Source organism: Chenopodium quinoa, unplaced genomic scaffold (genome assembly GCF_001683475.1).
Source record: "Chenopodium quinoa cultivar QQ74 unplaced genomic scaffold, ASM168347v1, whole genome shotgun sequence".
NCBI classification, from domain to species: Eukaryota; Viridiplantae; Streptophyta; class Magnoliopsida; order Caryophyllales; family Amaranthaceae; genus Chenopodium; species Chenopodium quinoa.
The window spans coordinates 3,332,660-3,351,802 of record NW_018743979.1 but is presented as its reverse complement, the minus strand read 5'-3'; positions in this window follow the sequence as shown (position 1 = coordinate 3,351,802).

The following is a 19,143-nucleotide window of genomic DNA, read 5'->3' as shown; positions in this document are numbered from 1 at the left end:
CTAATAAATGTTTATAATACCGATAATTTTTAACATAGATGTACTAAGTTAACATCCCGGGCATCGTACAGATACTACTTAGTAACCAACAATTGTCCTCGTTTGAGTAATAACCTCCAAAAGTTTTTTTATTGAAATTTATCACCTACATTTTTCCAAAACACTAAAACTTCTCACCAAATTGACCAAGCACTCCAAAGTGACATCACATTGGGCCCTACTAACGGTCTTCCATCATTTTTCCCTCATTTTCTTCCTTCTTCTCACGATTTCCCTCTTTCTTTTGTCATTTCATTTCTAATTGGGGGTAAAACTTGAAATTGATTTGCCAAAATCAAAATCTAGGGTTTTAAAAACACTCCAATGATTCCACAGAGAAAGGTATTTTGTTTAATTACTAGGTTTAACTACTTAATTTGGGGGTTTTCAATTAAAATTAGGGTTTATTGTTTTTAATTTGGGAATTTGGTTATGGGTCGAATTTAATCAACAATTCGTGAAATAATTATGGGGATTTTGTAATCAATTTGGGGTTTTTGTATTTAGACTTCAATATAAGTTGCAATTATAGTTGTACGGTTTCTAAGGTTTATCATTGTCAATAAAAATAGTCGTTTTGCCTTGAAATATCTCCAATTCGCGCTGAGTTTGACAGAAAAGTCCTCCAAACCTTGATCCCCCCTCCAATGTTGTTGTTTTTGTGAAGTTTTGGTTTGTTATGTTCCAATTAAGGTACAATTTGGAAATCTGCTTTTTTCAACGGAAATGAGGAGAGAGAGAGAGAGGAGAAGTGAGGCATCAAAGGTGAATTGAATATAATTATGGAAGAACTTAGGTGGGTGAGCTTGATTAATTGACATTAAGGATGAAAGGAAATGGAGTGGAAGATTGGGGAACTAAGAATCGAGAGAAGAAGAAAGAAAAGGAGGGAAAAGGTAGTTAGTGGTCCTCACAATGACGTCACACATGAGTAAATAGTCAATCTGGTGGGAAGGTTTAATGTTTAGGAAAATAGTAGGTGGTAAAATAAATAAATAAAAACTATTGGGGATTATTCTTAAAACACCAACAATTGTTGGCGTTTATTGTCAAAAAATCCTAAAAAAATATTAAATAAATAGAAAATACCCTTAGGTGAACCTTGCACCCAAGTATATACTAGTACTAGTATAAAAAAATTTCAAGTTTTAATAGTGGGGTTGTTGGGTAACAAAAATTTACAAAAAACGATAGTGGGTAATAATTTATTTTAAAATTTAAAATACTTTCTCCGTTCAGAGAATTTGAAGCAAAATACCTCAAGAAATCTTTTTGTACTGTAGGATTCCGTCTATTTAGAGTTCATTACTGCGACAATTGATAGTTTTTGGTTATCAAGATTCGTGGGGAAGTTTTCTTTAGTCTAGATCCCATATATGAATCCGTTAAACCAAAACGACCGGCGAGGGTTGGATTAGGCCAGGCCATGGACCCTTTCGGGTGAAAAATCAATTTTTCAGAAAAGTTAGTTATAAAATAAGGCCATGTTCTTTTGAGAATCTGAGCAGAAAATAGTAATTTTCAGCAGAGCAGAGCAGGGCATAGTAGATTATTACTCCCTCTGTTTCGAGGTTTTTTATGTGTCCTACGGGAGAGTTACGTCACCAAGACTGGATCCTCGCTGGTTGTACCTGCAAACAAACGGAAGCTCCGGTTGTGCGGAGTTCCGCCTCCAACGATCAAATTAGTAAGAGTCGAAGGAGAGTAAAAAGTGCGGAAAATAAAAGTAGATCTTCTCGGATCTCGAGATCAGGTGTTTTCTCTGTTGTAAGAGAATTGATTGTGATGTAATAAATTAAATGTACCCCCAAATTGGGGTGAATCTCCCTATTTATAGGGTCATGGGAATCAGTGCTCCCCTTTTCTAGGTCATCAACCAAGGTAAATGGGTTGCACCGTTTTTACGACATTCTAGAGATTTGAGCCTTTGAAAGCCACCTTTTTCCCTGATGATTAGGAATGCCACGTGTCAATTGGTGATTGGTCCTTTCTGGACCTTTCCTGGGTGACAGATGTCCCCTTCTGATTGGGCCACGTGTCCTAGGTATTTTTACCCAAATCATAAGCAAAGTAGGGAGCCGCCAACAAGTTTTTAAGGAACTTGTAAACCGTTCACGGATCATTATAAGGCAACCACGATAAAGGGAAAACGATAGGCAACACCGATTGACCCGTGAAGGTTACACCCCATTCATAATCTATGAGATTACTAACTCCATATGGTTCGAAACCACAAAAAGGAGGATCGGGGATGATGGTACGAAGTGAGTCATGGAGTCACGTTCGCCCGTATTGGCCTCTACTCGATTCTTATTGTGAAAAGTGATTCCTGCGATCTTAAAGGCATGCAAACAAAGATTCAATTTGCTCCAAACTAATATTAGGCTAAATTGGTTGAATATTAATGCAACATATAATTCTAAAATATCGTGAACACTTATTAAACAACAAGATTAAAAAGGAACCTAAACCGGTCGTCCAAATTATCTTATTAGGCGTTATATTCAATTACATATTCCCTTTAAACATGTAATATAGTGATCAATATATATAATAAAATCATCATCAATATTGGAAGCAATTTAGCCATAATAACGTTAGTCTAATCAAATCATAATAACCCTAATCATGATACTAGCAATATAAAATAAAATAAGTAATTAAATTAATTAATTACTCACGTTTTGTGCGCTCCTTTAAATTGCTACATCATGAATGAATTGTTATACTTCAATAAAAATAAATAATAATGGAAATTAAATTAAATTAAAGTAGAGTTGATTTGGGGCCAAACCCTGAAACAGTTCTACCTTTCACGTCTTGGTTTAAGTATGGAACTTTGGATGTTGTATGGACTCCTTAAGCTTGGAGTGCTTGGGGAAGGAATGGTGTAATTAGAAGAATAGGTTTAAGGCTTATAATAAGAAAGAGAGGAATTAGAATATGTGTTGGTGTATATGAGAGAAAGAGAGAATTGTTTGGTGCTCCGAAACTGGTGAAATCAACCTCGTATTTATAGAGAAAATATGAGGGGTGAAGCACGAAACCCTAGAATTTGAAATGCGTCGCGGAGAAACCCTAAGAAAATTGCCATGACGCGGCAGAAATTGTCGTGGCGCGGCAGAGATTGCCGTGTCACGGCAGATTTTGCCGTGTCGCGGCATTTGTGTTTTCTAGAATTCCGTCCAGATTCATTTTTATATTTTACTTAAGCATTAAGTACGGGATAATTGTGCGCCGTTTCAGCTATTCCTGGTTTAATTAGGTTTAGGGTTTACATATTTATTAATCGGGCTCAATTAATAAATAATATGAAATGGATTAAAAAAGGGTTTGGGCTAAAATGTGGATTGAATGTGGGTTTTAAGCACTCCCAAGATTAAATAGTTGACCCGACCAATAATGGCAGTGAAAGGTTGTTCATCATCGGGTTTGGTTTTGGGGAGACATTTTTAGGTGTCTACAGGCGTGTGGCAGTTGACCCCAAACTCCTAGGTCAACATTTTGGGCTACATCGCTGCCTGCGAGATGCAGAACCTCCATCCCGGTTGGGAGGATTTTGCCAAGATGCATTATTTGAGTCGTAACCCAAGCGGCTGGCGGACGTGGTACACACTGACCACTTACCCAGAATACCTTATAACCTTAGATAAACCATCTAAGTGGTCTGATTGGAGGAACAAGTTCTATCTTATTTCTTCCCCCAAACGCCGAGAAAATCATGAGTGTCATCAATACCAAAAGAAGCCGGAGCTTCTAGGCAAGAAGTGTGCTATGCCCCACATCTCGGTCGACGACTAGGACAAAATAATATAGCCGGATTTCTTTGGGGTAACCACCATGCCTCCATCAACCGGCGAACAAATCATTGTGCCCAAAAATTAGGTACCAAAGCATGAGTGGCTGAGGGATGAGTGCTTCTTGTCCGCTTGTGGTCTCAGTACCATGTTTGACTAATGTATGTCAAATAACCATCCGACATTTTAATGCCGCCTTTATTGCTTCTACACTTTACTTATAGTTTTCTTGTTGTTTGGTGATCTAATAACACATGGTTTTGCTTGCAGAAACCGCCAGAGCCATGCTTCCAGAACACAAGACGCCTGCCCGCTCAGCTGCCCAAATGAGGAAGGACAATGCTGAGAAAAAACCTGCCCAGCAGGCAGCTTCCCAGAAGGACCAAGTAAATCCCGTCTGTCCACAAGACGCCTGCCTATTTACCGATAGCAAATACCGATGGCTCAGAAAAGCCATCAGTGTATATCACATTTACCGATGGCATTTTTATCTATCGGTAATTTTCAGAGTTACCGATGGCAAATCCATCGGAACATTTTTACCGATGCTTATCTTCAATTTGAAAAAAGTTTTAAAAAAAAAATTGAAAATAAATTAATTTCACCGATGGAGTTTTCCATCGGTAAAATGAATAAAATAATATTAATATTTTACTGATGGCTATGTGCCATCAGAAAAGCAATAGATAAAACCTGAATACTGTAAAAAAATAATACGAACACATTTCAGACTTAGATCTGAAATCGAACAACAAGAGAGAGAGAGAGAGCGGAGGGCGACGATGAATAGTTGCGCAAACCTTCACGTCGCCGACCACCGCACTCACTCCCGCCTCCACCAGACCACCATCGGAGCACTCTCCTCTCCTACTCGGCCGGCCGATAGTTGTTGAGGGTGAGTTCTTACTTTCAATTTCTTTTAAATTTTTTTTTTAGTAATGAAGCATTCCTTACTCAATTATATACCGACGGTTCATAAATCTTAACAGTTTCGACAACCTACTAGCAAGTTTACCGACGATCTCCTCCCATAGGTGAGTAATTCAATTAATTATCAACAACAAATGTCCAAACCCTAACTTTTTTTTGTACTTGAATTCCCTAAATGTGGTTATACTAGTTTATATGTGTTAATAGCATCTTTTTAGATTTTTTTTTAAAACAATAATATGTTAGTAGCTTGGTAGTAGCAATTTTTATTACATATATTAGTACCATGTTTGATAAATAAAAAATATAAATTTCTAGCATGATTGATAATTGATTTTGTTGCAAATTAATTGCATATTTTAGATGTTTTAATATTTTATATGTCTTACTATTTTATGCAATGATATGTGGATAATATGTTAGTAGCTTGTTTATAATTTCGTTTTATGGTCTTCATGTACATGTCATCTATTTGATTCAAAAATTGCATCATCATTTGCCTAGATACCCGTTCAAGACATAAACATTAGGTGTATGTCTTGAATAGTCCCTGGTTGGGACTGTTCTTGGACGTTTAATCTCACTTAGGTGGTGATTGTATGCCTTGTTATTGATTCTACGGAAAATTCTGGCTACGTGTTTCCCTAATCTGTTCTCTGGGTACAGATATAGGTATACATCACTACTTATATCGTGTATTTGGAGAACTATAGGGAAATGCTGCCGAATTTTCCGTAGAATTTAAAACTTGGCATACAATCACTAGTGGAATTACACGTCCAATGATGGGTTAGGTTGGAGAGACAAGGACCCTTGGAAGTCATTCATAACCTCATTTCTTCCTTTACTTGTTCAAACAACATAAGTATTTTATTTTAATTGAATATTGTGATCATTTTGGTGAGATGTGTAGAATTGCACTCATGAAACGAACAGAGCGTAGCTGGATGTATAAAAGGTTAGATGGCCGTAACATTAGATCTGAGTTCGTGAAAGGGGTTGATGAATTCATTCAGTTTTGTAAAGATCATCCAGAGAGCAGTAAAGTTGATGAGGTTAGATGCCCTTGTGTCAAATGTCAGAACCGTCAGCTACATGATTCGGAGACGGTTAAAGTGCACTTGTATAGCAAGGGTTTTGTGCCTGACTATCATGAATGGATGTGTCAAGGTGAAGGGTTTCCAGTCATCCCACGACCTCCCTAACCTAATTTATATCGTGAAATGGTTATGGATGCCCTTAGGAATGACCCACCTAACATGGGTGACGGAGATTGAGAGTCATTTCGAGGAGGAACAGCCAAACCCCCAAGCTAAGAAGTTCCTTAATCTGCTGAAGGAATCTGAGTGTCCTTTATATGAACAGAGTAGTATGTCTATTTTGGAAATGGCATCTAGAATTACAAGTTTGAATTAGTGTGAGTATAATTTGCCTCACAGGTGTGTGGATGGGTTTGCTTCTTTGATGAAGGAAGCAATTCTTGACAACAACAACATGGAGGAGACATTCTACAAGGTAAAGAAACTAGTGAACGGATTAGAGCTTCCTCATAAGAAAATACACGCCTGTCCAAAAGGCTGCATGTTGTTTTGGAAGGATGATGTGAACTTATCCAAATGCAAAGTGTGTGGCAGCGAAAGGTACAACAAGACTTCAAAAGGAATTTTAGTCCCCTTGAAAGTGTTTATTTATTTCTCGATCACACCTAGGTTGCAGAGGTTGTTTGCAACAAAGAACATTTCACATGAAATGACATGGCACGCCAATAATCCTAGAGTTGCAAACACAATGGCTCATCCGCACTACAAGAAATAGGCCGTTTTCCGACGGAAATGTTCCGACGGACGACATTTCCGTCGGAAATTTTGAATTTTCCGACATAATTTGGGTCTGTCGGAAAATTCTGTCGGAAAAGGTTTGTTGCGACGGAAAATCCCTCGGAATATTTCCGACGAATTTTTTTCCCTCGGGAATTTATTGCTTCCGACGGAATATTCCATCGGAATATTTATTCCGACGGAATATTCCGTCGGAAGCTGTAAATACCGAGGGATAAAAATCCGTCGAAAATAATAAATTTCCGACGGATTTTACACATTTTCCGACGGAATTCTAGCAATTTTTTAAAAAAATAAAAATTAAAAAAAAAAACAAAAACAAAAACAAACATAACCCTAAAAAAATCCCCAGCCCTTTTATCTCTCCTCTCCTCCTCCCTCTCCGCCTCTCTTTCTCTCTCCTCTCATCTCTTCTCTTCTTCTGTTTCTCTTTCCCCTCCTCTCTTCTTTCCCCTTCTGTTTTTCTCATTCTCCGTTCTTTCCCCTTTCCTCATTCTTCGTTCTTTCCCCTTTCCTCATTCTTTCCCCTTCGATCTTCTCCTTCTCCTTCTTCTTTTCCCTTCTTTGACAACAACCACACCACCACCGCAACGGCAACTACAACAACCACACCAGCAGCAGCGACACCACCGCAACGACATCGACACCAGCACGCAACAACGACAATAACAACAACATTTAGATCTAGTTTTTTTTTTTAAAAACAATTCTGATTATAATTATATAATTGTAATGTTTTTTTTATTAATTTCAGAAGATAATTGTATATTTTATTTATTTTGTTCGATTTCAATTGATTTTGTTTATTTTTTTCGATTTTTTTTTGTTGGATCTAGGTTTGGTTTATTCCGATTTTTGGTTTTTGTTTCGATTTGGTTGTTCTGGATTTTTTCGCGTTTTTTTCGAATTTTTTTTTTCTTTTTTTCTCGGTGGATGGGTTAGGGGGTTGGTTAGGTGGTCTGGGTGGGTGTGGTGGTGGTTTTTTCTGGGCAGGTGAAGTACGGTGGGGTGGGTGGGTGTGGGTGGGTGGTCTGGGGGTTATTTTGGGCAGGTGGGGTGGGTGTGGGTGGGGGTGGGGGTAGGGGGTTGTTCTGGGCAGGGGTGGGTGTAGTGGGTGGGTGGGTTGGTCTGGGTGGGTGTGGGGGTTGTTCTGGGCAGGGGTGGGTGTGGTGGGTGGGTGGGCTGGTCAGGGTGTGGGTGGGGGTTGTTTTGGGCAGGTGGGGTGGGTGGGGGTGGGGATTTTACTGTGCAAGTGGGGCTTTTAATTTTTTTTATCGACTTTTCCGACGGAAGTTTCTGTCAGAATATTCCTCTTCCGACGGAAAATTCCGTCAAAATGTACCTCTTCCGACGGAAAATTCCGTCGGAAACCTATCCACCTCCAACGGAATTTTCCGCCAGAAATATGCGACGGAATTTCAATTAAAGTCAAAATCAGCACCGAAAGAATTAAATCCGTCGGAATAACACCTTCCGTCAAAATCAGCGCCGACATAATTAAATCCGTCGGAACTTCCGACAAGGGGTGCTGCGACAGACTATTTCCGACGAAATTCCGTCGGAAGGCTTGATTCCGACGGAATTTCCTATGTTTCCGATGGAAAAATTCCGTCGGAAACCAACTGTTTTCTTGTATTGGATCCTTGTGATAGTGACGCTTGGAAACACTTGGACAAGACCTTCCCAAAATTTGCCTCAGAACCTAGAAATGTGAGACTTGGTTTGTGCACCGACGAGTTTGCTCCTCACGGTAAGTTTGGGGGACAGTATTCATGTTAGCCAGTCATACTGACACCATATAACTTGCCTCCTTCAATGTGTATGAAAAGACAGTTCATGTTTTTGTCTTTGCTTGTTCCCGGTCCTAAAAACCCAAAGGGAAACTTGGATGTCTATATGCAACCACTCATTGAAGAACTTAAGCAGTTGTGGGATGTTGGGGAAAACACTTATGATCTGTCGAAGAAGCAAAACTTCACTATGCGGGCCGCCATACTTTGGACCATTAGCGATTTTCCTGCGTATGGTATGCTATATGGATGGTCAACTGCTGGTAAGAAGGTTTGTCTGTACTGCTTAGACAAATCCAAAGCATTCTTGCTCAATCATGATGGCAAAGTTTCATGGTTTGTCACCGTCAATTTCTTGATCCAGATCACCCATTTTGGAAAAGCAAAACAACTTTTTGTAAGAACAGAGTTGAAAAGGGGTCACCGCCGCATATTATGTCCGGGCTAGAATTATGGGAATGTGTGAAGGACTTGGCAAAGGCAACTGATGGTCCTGCTGCTCTGAAATTGAGGTTGGTTCAAGGAAAGCACTCTGTGGGAGCTTCCTTATTGGAAGCACTTGCTCATACGTCATAATCTGGATGTAATGCACAGTTAGAAAAACTTCTTTGATCAGCTCATTCACACAGTGATGGATGTTAAAAAGCAGACTTGTGACACAGTGAGTGCTCAAAGAGACATTGCGAAATACTGCAAGAGACCTGAACTCAATGTTGTAACTGATGAAAGAGGTAAAGAGACCAAACCAAAAGCACCTTTTGCCCTCGACAAGTCGTAGAGAAAGGTCCTGTGTGAATGGATTCGAGAGTTACGATTTCCTGATGGGTACGGTTCTAATTTGAGCAAGTGTGTAGACATGCAAGCGTGTAGACTTCACGGCTTGAAAAGCCATGATTGCCATGTATTCATGGAAAGGCTGTTGTCAGTAGCTTTAAAAGAGTTGCTCCCTGTCCATGTTTGGAAAGCTATAACTAAAATTAGCTAGTTTTTCTAAGACTTGTGTTGCTCCACCATCACACATAGTGACATGGACCGTTTGCAAAACAATATTGCTGAGATTCTTTGCAAGCTATAGAAGATCTTTCCCCCCACATTCTTCAAGTCAATGGAGCATCTACCTGTCCACCTCCCATACAAGGCAAGGCTAAGCGGTCCAGTTCAATATCGATGGATGTATCCATTCGAGAGGTAATATAAACTTTTGTATTAAAATGTTTCTATGTTGTTGTAATGGTAATAAAACTGGTGTGTCTTTCTAGGTTCTTGAATCATTTGAAACGCAAAATTGGAAACAAGGCTCTTGTTGAAGGGTTTATATGCAACGCCTACCTTACTGAGGAAATTGCAAACTTTTGCTCCAATTACTTCCAAGATGGAGTGGATACAAAACTAGGGATCTTAGTAGAAATACAAATGTTGAGGTTGAGTCTGACATTAATTCAAACGAAAAAAATCCCAGAACTATTCAAGGTTGATTGTGGTCGTCCTCCTAATCAAGGGTGAATGCGTTGACTTGATTCTAAGGAACTTGAACGGGCACACTTGTATGTCTTATCAAACAGCGGCATTCTTGATGTGTATGAAAGGTAAACCCACTACGACCTTGATGAAATAACCAACATCGTTCTATAAGGATTATGGTTCTAGAACCTCACATACATCACGAGTTATGTTCCTTTAGGGAGTTTGAGGACCACATTCTTCAAACACGAACTAATATGCGTAGAGAAGATGTCTGGCAGCAATTCGAAAAGCAATTCCCCGATTGGTTTCGAGATAAGGTAATGCGTGGTTCACTTTTGTTCAAGGTAGCAAATTCCATTTTGTATATCATATCTACCTGACACATTTGGGAATTAATAGGTTCTTCAAGATAAACCAGCTGATGATGCGCTGCATGCATTATTGATGCGCACTTTTAGTCGAGTAAGCACTTAGAGCCAGTTATTTGTCAACGGTTATAACTTTCAAACAGAGATCAGTGGGAGATACAAATCAACAATGAATTACGGTGTATGTGTTTTAAATGTAGATGGTGGACAGTTTTTTGGCACTTTAGAGGACATCATTGAACTTGTTTACACAGGTCCTATTAGATCATATAAGACCATATTACTTAAATGCAAGTGGATGGACTCTATTAAGGGGATAAAATGAGCAATACAAGATCATTGATGTCAACCATACCAAAAAATACCCGAAGTACGACCCTTTTGTGTTATCTTACCAAGTTAGCCAGGTGTACTTTGCACCCTACCCAAGTTTGAAGAGAGATCTAGCACACTGGTGGGCGGTCATTAAAACAAAAGCCAGATCAGTCGTCGATGCTCCCGTTGACTTGGAGTTTTTGCAAGAAACATGTACCGAGACGCCATCAACATTATGTGCACCCCATGACATTCCTAATTACGTTGCAGACGATGATGATGGAGGTATTGAATTGGACGATGAGAACGTGGTTGAATTAGGTCCATTCTCCAGTGACGATGAATCAGAGTTTGAATCCAGTGATAGCGAGGATGATCTTGTTTGGTTTGATGATAGTGACAATGGGGATAGTGGTTTTGATGATGGTAACGACAGTGAAGATGGTGATGATAGTGCCAATCATAGCGCTGAGTAGAGCATATTTGTGACTAGTAATGATTGTAATTTTCCAAGTAGTAATGTTTGTATTTTCGTTAAACAATTATATTACACCATTGAGATTTGTTTTTAATTCTATTTCTACAGTTGGTAAATTATTATGATGTGCAGTTGTGCTCGTTTAAGTTGTTAATAATGATCTTGTTTGGTTGTGTTTATTTGTTTAACTACCTTATTATCTTTAAATGTAGTGCAGGTCACCATGACAGGGAAGGGGAAAAAATCTAGTAGTACTAGTGGCAAGGTGCCTCGATCTAGGATGAGTCACTCTTTTCATCTGGAAGATAGTCATATACTTGACACCGAGACGCAGTTTGAGGACGAGGAAGTACTAGGACTTGGCAACAACACACAAGTTCCACTAACGCAGAGCCTGAGTCAGCCTCATGTACACACTATTCAGCCTCACACTCAGGCTCAAGCTCAGACTCAGAGTGTTCAGGCCGAGACTCATAGTACCCAGGCTCAATTTCAGCAAGGAGAAGGTTCACGGCAAGCTTCTGGGAAGAGGAGATTATACCCTACCGGTTTGTGGTAAGTTATTCTAAACTTTGAATTTTTTGTATGCATTCAATAATATTTGTTATGACAATTTACCTGGTTATTTACTTGATTTAATGCAAGGTTCGACGATAGTTCGATCGCTAAGGCCATCACAAAGTACATTGAAGGCTATTTTCGAAATGGATGGCATAACTATGGGACAGTAGACGCTGCCACCAAGGAACATTGGTGGAACTTGTTCAGTGTAAGATTAGTGGTGACGATGTTGCATATTACAACTACAATTATCCATGCTACTTAACCTCTAACTTAAGTATTTTTGAATTTGCAGAAAAATGTTTGAATAGGATGATGCCATTGATGCGCAAGTCAGAAAAGCGTACGAACAAAAAGCTGGATATCGCCTTCGTGACATGTTCAACCAAGTGACAAAAAAAATGGGTGGTAGGAATCCGAAATGGATGAGTGACGAAGCACACAAGGAGATGATGGGTGTTTGTACCACCGATCCACAATTCATCGCAAGATCTGAGCAGAAAAAAAAAGAACCGGATAGGCGGTTCCCTGTCTAATGTAATTGAAGCGTCTCACTTCCAAGGTTCGATTTCTGCTTCCCAACACGCAAAGAAGATGGTAAGGACATCAACCATAAATGAATTGTTAGAATTATCCAATTGGTCATTTCAGTGATATGTGTGGGTTATTTTTGTGAAGGCAAAGGAAAAAGGAGGCGTCCTCCCAAACGCAGGGGAGCTTTACTTGAAGACGCACTTCAAGGAAGTTCCCGGAAAAGGACAGGTTCCCGCTAGTAGGAAAGCAAAAGAGATTGCGGTAAACTCGAAAAATTCATTCTACGATTTATATATGCATTATAGGAAAGGAAGTAGCATAAGGTGCCCATTTGGTCTCATTTCATGAAACTTGACTCTTAAATTATTGAAATGTTGTTTATATAAGGAATTCAAAGTGTTAGAAAGTTAAAACCATGAACATATGACATGATTGAGGTGTTTATTCAATCATTTCAATGATTATATGCATTATAGGAGCATAAGTAGCATAGGGTGCCCATTTGGGCTCATTTCATGCAACTTGACTCTTAAATTATTTCACGTTTGTTTATATAAGGAATGCAAAGTGTTAGAATGTGAAAATCATGAACATATGACATAATTGAGGTGTTTATTCAATTATATCAATGATTATATGCATTATAGGAGCATAAGGTGCCCGTTTGGTCTTATTTCATGTAACTTGACTCTTAAATCATTGAAATGTTGTTTATATAAGGAATGCAAAGTGTTAGAAAGTGAAAACCATGAACATATGACATGATTGAGGTGTTTATTCAATCATTTCAATGATTATATGCATTATAGGAGCATAAGTAGCATAAGGTGTCTATTTGAGCTCATTTCATGCAAATTGACTCTTAAATTATTGAAATGTTGTTTATATAAGGAATTCAAAGTTTTATTCAGTGAAAACCATGAACATATGACATGATTGAGGTGTTTATTCACTCATTTCAATGATTATATGCATTATAGGAAAAGAAGTATCAAAACATGCCTTTTTTAGCTCATATATATATAAGCCAACTTGAGTCTTAATTTTTTTGAAATATGGTGTATATAAGGTAGAGCTGATCAAGTATGGCTCGACCCGTAGGCCCAACCCGCTTTTGGGCGGGTTTTGGGCAGAATTTTTCGGCCCGGCCCGAAAACGGGCATGAAATTTTTAGCTACGGCCTAGCCCGGCCCGCCCAATGATCACCTCTAATATAAGGATTCCAAAGTGTTATAAACTCAAACTAATGAACATAGGACATGATTGACATGTTTATTCATTCATTTCAATGAATATACGCATTATAGGAAAGGAAGTAGCAAAACATGAGTAATAAGTGTTAGCTTGTTTATTACAATGTATATGGATTATAGGCATGTAAGTAGCCATTTGTGGTCATTTTCCACTACTTTCATGGAACGTGATGAAGTTCGTTGTTATTTGACTTTATTTTTCCAAAATTAACCAAAATTGTTGCAGGAAAATTTCTAGAAGAAAATGGATGAATCAAGTAGTCAAGGTGTGGCCTACGACCCCAGTCGGGTGTACTTTGAGACTGTTGGGGGCCAAAATAGGGGAAAGGTGAAAGGATTGGGCCAGAGTGATCACTTATACTTTGGCACTCCTCAAGGACGACATGGAGCCTCGCTGACGTACACACCGTCTATTGTGTCTCAGCTACACACACAGTTTGAGGAGAGGGTGCAAGCTATGCAAGCCCAATTTCGAGCAGAGTTCCAGACATAGGTGAATGCCGAGGTGGAGGCACGAGTTCAAGCACAAGTGGAGCAAGCTTTGGCCACGGAGAGAGTAAATATGGAGAAGAGAAAACAGGCTTGGTTTGAGGAAATTAGAAAAGGAATGATGTAGTTCGGGCCAATTCCTACTTTTGATTCCTCACCATTTTCTCGGCACAATCCCGATAGTGACCCGGAGGGCGATGGTGGTTCAGGAGCTGCATGTGTTTAGGCCTTCGTTAATTGCCTTGACCTCTAAACTACTTATTAATTAGTCTAACCTTAGCTTCTTACTTAGATTAGGTTGGTTCCTATAACTATGTTAGTACATACTTATTCAGATTCTTGATACTTACACTATGGCGGTTGATTTGTCTAAGTATGTGTAAATATTAATGCGTATGTGCTACTTTCAATGCAATACAGGATATCACTTGGATCAAAATAAGTTATTATTTGGATTAAAACAGGTTATTAGCTAGGTTAAAACAGGTTATCAAATGAAATTCATCCAGATTACAAATTGTTCAAGTTCTAATAAATCAAGAATACCGACGACCATGGCCATCGGTAAATTCTTATTTCATGTTTTTTGTCATAATCATGCCCTGATTTTCCCGATAGTTTAAGCCATCGGTGTTATACATTTAACGATGGCTATATACCATCGGTGTTATATATTTACCGATGGCTATACACCATCGGTAAAAAAATGGAAACAGCGATGGGTAAAACCATCGGTAATTTCAATAATTTCGATGGCCTAAAACCGTCGGTGATAATGAAATACCAATGGCTTATAGCCATCGTAAATATATTCCGATGGTTTATTCCATCGGCATTTATAAAAATTCCGATGCAAATTTTCATCGGAAAAGCCATCGGTAAATTAAATACCGATGGCTTTTCCATTAGTATTTGTAGATATTCCGATAAAATCAGTACCAATGGGTTTTTACCGATGGCTGCCATCCATAAAATGATTACTGATGGTTTTTCCTTGAATTACCTATGGATTTTGGCCATCGGTAAATAGCTTCAATCTTGTAGTGTGTCATGATCATTCTTTAATACATATTTGTGTCGACTGTGCCTGACAATTTGTTTTCTTCATCCAGGATGGAGACAAGGGGCCTCCTAGATCATTTACGAAGCTGATCAAACAGAAGTCTGAGGACGAGGCCAAAAGTTCAGCCAAGTCCAGGAAGGTTTCATCCCATACGGTCCCTAATCTAACGCTTGGAAAAGGCCATCTGACCGTCGTGGGAAAAGCATAAAAAACTTTGGTCTAGGGATAGACCTTGGTAAGCCGAGCACCACTGAGGCGCTGAAGGGTGGCGAGCCACCCAAAGCTGCAAGCGGTTCTGCAGCGGCTGTAGGCAATCTAAGCCTTCATCCATTACACCAAGGTACGGATGACCCCTTTGATACTTCCTTTGATCTTCCTTGGCCTATGCGGGTCAAGTCACGCCCTCAACAGTAGTCAAAAGGTTCTTCAGGCAACCGACAGTCTATTGGTGGCGCCTATGTTGCTTACTCACTAAATCTACCTTATGCTACAGATATATCCCCCCGATGGTCGGATGTGCAGCAGTTCTCCAAGACCATGTTGAGGTCCATATCCAAGGAGGACAAGGAGGCCATCCCTAGGCTGGGTGCGTACGTTAAATGTTGAACGCATCCTTGCCTTATTGTCTGAGGTATCTTAACTTAACTCAAACCCTTAGATATTCTACTTAGTAAAATACCGACTGGGTGTCTAACATGACGTTTGTATAATATAGGCCATGCTGAGAGTTGACGAGCTAAAGAAGTTATATGCCCGCAAACAGGAAGAGGTAAGGGCGGCCAAAATCCGGGCGATTGAGTCTGCTAATGCCGCCCAATATCAATGTATAATAAATGATCTTGAGACTAAGGCTGAGTTACTGATGCTGGCGGAGTCTATCAGGCAGCTGACGTCTGCGCTGGATGAGGCGAACAAGAAAGCCTCTGATTTTGAGGCGATACTCAAAAATGCCCAGTCAGACCTCAAAACCTTGGAAGGTGCTGACAAGGAGAACACCACTCTCCGAGCAGACGTTAACCGTCTGAAGAATGAGCTGACTCAGACTAGGACCAGTCATCAAGAGGCTTTAAAGGCTGAGCAGAACTACCTCATAGAGGAGAATGAACAAGAATGTGAAGATGGCATGGGACCTCCTTCATCCGGGAACCGAATGGGGTGTCTTTGCCTTGAGATACCAATATACAGATCTTGTTCTTAACTGCTAGGGCAAAGAGAAAGTCGGGGCCGGAGTCAATTGACATCTAGGCGCACAAAGAAAAGGGCTCTAAGGACGAGCAAGAGAAGGACGTGGAAAATGGAGGAGAAGAGAATTAACCAAAAGAGACGCTTGATGTCCTTTGGACATGCGGTTTACTACGTCGTTTAGGTTCCATTTTGGATTATTCAGGCCAAACAGCTATGAGTTAACCCTTATTGAGGTAGTCTCTTGGGCCATTTGTGTTTAAGTTTATAGAGCAATGTACCACCCAAATGGGAAATTCTCTCTGCAACAAATTCACCCAGATGGGCATCGCCGGATGTCCTGCTTTTGTTGGAGAAGACGGTTGGTTTAGATTTGGCTGCTTGCACATTACATAGGCGGTGTTCCCATTGGGAAACATATTTAATAAAGCAAAAATAAACAGATTGAAATAAAAAGCAAATTTTCATTAATAGGCTTTTCATTTTCAAAAATTTACAAGTCTAATAAGTAGTACTTCTTTAAGTTGTCTACATTCCAAGTTCTGGCTAGCTGCCTACCGTCTGGTGTTTCCAGGCGGTAGGTGCCGCCTCTTACTTCCTCATAGATCCGGTAGTGGTCTTCCCAATTAGGCATCAGTTCACCTTCCTCATTGGCCCTACCAGTTGCCTCCATTTTCCGCAACACAAAGTCCCCCACTTTCAAGGGTCGTTTCTGTACTCGATTGTCGCGGGCTTTAGTCATTTTCAGAAGGTAGATCTCATGGCATAAGGCGGCATTTCCCCGACGTTTAGAAAGTGAGTCTAGTGCAAGCCGCATGGCCTTCCAATTTGCCTCTTCATCATACAACATGACTCAAAGAGTCGGCTCATAAAGCTCAATAGGTAAAACGGCTTCAGCGCCATATACCATGAGGAATGGGGTTTTGCTGGTTTCCCCTTTTGCCGTTGTTCTAATGGCCCATAGTACATGAGTTAACTCTTCTTCCCATAAACCGCCAGCTCTTTCAATTTTCTTCTTAATGTCGTCTTAGATTAACTTGTTGAAGGCTTCAACCTGGCCACTTGCTTGGGGTCGACCGACTGAGGCAAAGTAGTGTGAGATCCCTTGGTCTCCCAGCTAATTCTTGAGGGTAGGCGTCTCAAATTGAGGGTCATTTTCAAATACCATATACATAGGTACCGCAAATTGGGTGATGATGTTTTTCCAAATGAAGGAGATGGCATCCTTTGTCTTAATACCTTTTACCGCCTCTGCCTCCACCCACTTGGTAAAGTATTCAACAACAACTAGAATATACAGCCGTCCGCCTGGCGCAGTTGTATACAGACCCAAGATATCCATGCCCCATTTGGAAAATGGTACTGGGCTATGAATGACCGTCAGATCAGTGGCCGGACGGTGGATGACGTTGCCGAACCTTTGACATTTGTCACACTTCTTCACCAATTCCATGGCGTCTGCCTCAAGAGTGGGCCAAAAGTACCCTTGTCGCCTGGCCCTTTCTACTAGAGTTTTGCCGCTTATGTGTGAGGCGCAAAAGCCCGAGTGTAAATCTTCCAGAATCTCATGCCCCCTTTCTGGGGTGATACACTGCAAAAGAGGCAACATAAAACCCTTTTTGAAGAGTTCTCCATTGCGGATCTCAAAGTTGCCCGCACGCTTTTTCATTGCAACCATTTCTGGATATGTATCTAGCAGGTGTTGTCTAGCATATAGGCTCGGATGCCGTCCATCCAGATTGAACTTCGATCAAGTACTTCAATGGGATCTTCTTCAATACTTCGTTTTTCCATCACATCCCAAAAGACTGACTGAGGTGTATCACAGGAGGCGGATGATGCCAACTTTGACAGAGCATCCGTCTGGTTGTTTTCTGACCTGGGCTCCTGACTTAGGTGAAATTCGTTAAGTGTCCCAGCCTCTGTTCTGACCGCCTGCAAGTATTTGATCATAGCCAGATGGATGGCCTCATAGTCACCATGGTATTGGCTAACAACCAGTTGTGTATCAGAGTAGGCGTCAATTTTCCTTGCCCCTACCGCCTTACATATATGTATACCGGCTAGCAGGGCCTCATATTCAGCCTCATTGTTTGAGGCTTGGAACTTTGATCGCAATGCATATTCATATTTGTCCTCCTCAGGAGACTGACATATTATCCCTGCACCACAATCGTTCATAGTAGAGCTCCCGTTACATACACCTTCCAAACCTGATCAAGATTTTCCAGTTCAACCGGCCTTGTCATTTCAACAATGAAGTCGGCGAACGCCTGACCCTTCACTGCCTTCCTTGGTTCAAAAGAGATTTCAAGATTTTGCATTTCAATAGTCCATTTAAGCATCCTATTGGATGACTCCAAGGTTGTCATTAGCCGCTGGAGAGGTTGGTCTGTATAGACTACCATCGGATGTGCCAAGAAATATGGTTTCAACTTCTTGACTGCCATGAATAAAGCAAGGCCAAATTTCTCAACCGTGGGGTACCAAAGTTCAGCATTTCCAAGAACATGGCTAATGAAATAGACCGGGAGCTGGATGTCGTCTCCCTTGGCAAGGAGGACAGCCTGAGGGCATAATCTGAGACAACTAAGTACATGTAAAGCATCTCCTTGGGTAGAGGGCTAACAAGCCTTGGAAAAGAGTGTAAATGTTCTTTTAACTTTTGAAAGGCCGCCTCAACATCATCCCCCCATTAAAACATGGTATTCTTCCTGATCGCTTAAAAGAAATAGAGGCACTTGTCACCTGATCGGCTCGGGAATCTCCCTAATGCCGCCAGACAACCGGTTAGCTTCTAAACTTCCCTTACATTGCGGGGTGACTTCATATCAATGATTGCCTATATTTTCTCTAGATTGGCTTGTATCCCCCTTTGATCAATCAAAAATCCGAGAAACTTCCCATACTCAACACTAAAGACACACTTCTTAGGATTGAGCATGACTATGTACCGCCTTAGTGTGGTGATAAAGGTTTCTCGGAGGTCAGCAAGATGGTCCTTCTGTAGCCTGAATTTGACTATCATGTCACTAATGTACG